The sequence below is a fragment of the Ornithorhynchus anatinus genome, chromosome 21 (assembly GCF_004115215.2).
Source record: "Ornithorhynchus anatinus isolate Pmale09 chromosome 21, mOrnAna1.pri.v4, whole genome shotgun sequence".
Lineage (NCBI taxonomy): Eukaryota > Metazoa > Chordata > Mammalia > Monotremata > Ornithorhynchidae > Ornithorhynchus > Ornithorhynchus anatinus.
Window position 1 is genome coordinate 273872 of NC_041748.1, and position 1876 is coordinate 275747.

The window sequence follows — 1876 nt, forward strand, 5'->3', positions numbered from 1 at the left end:
TTATGATGTCCGTCCCTCTCCCTCCAAAAGGTAAACTCATTTTGAGCACGTAATGTGCCTTCCAACTCTGTTGGACTCCCGCCAGGTGCTCAGCGCAGCGCTCCCCACAGTCAGGGCTCAACCAAAATCACTGACTACCTGATGCCGAAGCCAAGGACACCGCAGAAGATTTCTGAGCAGGGCCAAGACATGCCCAGATGGTATTTTAGAAAAATGATCCGGGCAGCGGAGGGAAGTGAAGCAGAAGAGGATGGACAAAGAGCTCAAGCAAGAGACCGACGGACCCAGCGGGACCCAAATGGCCCCTGGACCGGGGAGGTGGCCGGGCGCGTGGAAAGGAAGGGGTGGACCGTTGGAGCCGTTGCCAAGAGGCGACACCCAGCCCCCTCCCCCATTCGGTTTCCGCCAGCCGCACCTCCGGTGGGTCATTCCCAAATTCGGGTTGAGTGGGACGTCCAGAGGTCATCTCCGCCACATCCTGTCTCAGAGCACGAACCCCGCCCAGATGACCTAGAGAGAGGGCACTGGAAAGGCTTCCTCTGGCCTGGCTCGTCTCCTACATGAACCATTTCACCTGCAGGGCCTGGCTCTGCCCAAGTATCCTGTCACTGTGTATGCGTGTGTGTATGTTATGTACGTATCTGCATGATTGGGGAGGGGGGAGGGGGAGAGAACCAAACCTCTTGAGGGCGTGGACATGAGTGGACAGGGAGGTGGAACTGGAATGCGTCTCGGAACAGGAGGGAAGACCGTGCTGGCAAGAAGGAAACCCTGCAAGGCAGGGGGAGGGGAGCCGGCTCAGGCCCCGCCACTCCCAGGGCTGGTGCTCCCTGCCTCTCTTCCTCCTCCCCGCCCCACGGAAACGGGGGCTCTCAGCTGGGAAGGGAGGCTGCCGGACTCATCGTCCGTCCGCCCGGAGAGGGTCCGAGCTGGGGAGGCGAGGCTCCGCCCATCTGACCGTCCCGGTGGCCTGGGGCGGAAAAGAGGACTGCAGAGAGTTAGATGCACGGCACGACTTGGCAACATTTTATTTTCAAACCCCGCCCGGCCCCCAATCCCCGCATTCATGGGTCGGACGGAATGACACTGAGAAAAAGGAACACGGGAGCGATTCTGACGCCTCCGGGGGACACCCTGGGCCCACCTGGGCTCCCCCGCCCGGTTCGTTGCATTCACACGATGTGCCCAGGCTGGACCGACCCTTCCTCCCCTCCGCATCCCCTCCCCGCACCAAGACCCCCCGGCCAGGGTCCTCACCCACCCCCCCCACCTCCCGGGGGTTGGCTGCACACGGACCTCCCCTCCCTCCCCCCTTCCTGACCCTCGCCAAGACTGGCTGCAAGTCGGCTCCCCACACATTTGCGAACGTTTGTACAGTCTAGGAAAATAAATTATACAGCAACGACTTTAATAAATTAGACCCAAAGAGGGGCAAGGGATTGGGGGGGGGGGGGGGGAAGACCCAGAGAACGATGAAACCGTTCTGGGGGCGGGGGGGGGGGGGGAGGGGGACACGACCGGGATGAGGCTGGGGCCGGGACCCGAAGCGGGTCCCCTAACCGACAGCGGCTGTGCGAGATCGCGACAGGGGTGGCCCCGTCCCACGCCCCTTGGACCTTCCGGTAAAGATCCAAGTCTTCGGGTAAAGCCCCGCCCCTCGCTGGGGATTGGGATCGAGGAATAACGGAACCCACCGCCCCTCCCCAGGCTGAAACCTCAGGGATCCGGCTCCCCCTCCCCAAGGAGGAACGGAGGACACCAGGTCCCCGGGGGCCGAACCGGGAAGCCCAGGAACCCCTGGGCCCTCCCCGGCCCCGAGGCTAGGGTCAGCACACTTTCACCATCTCATATTCTTAAATAAAAAAGACTCTACTCC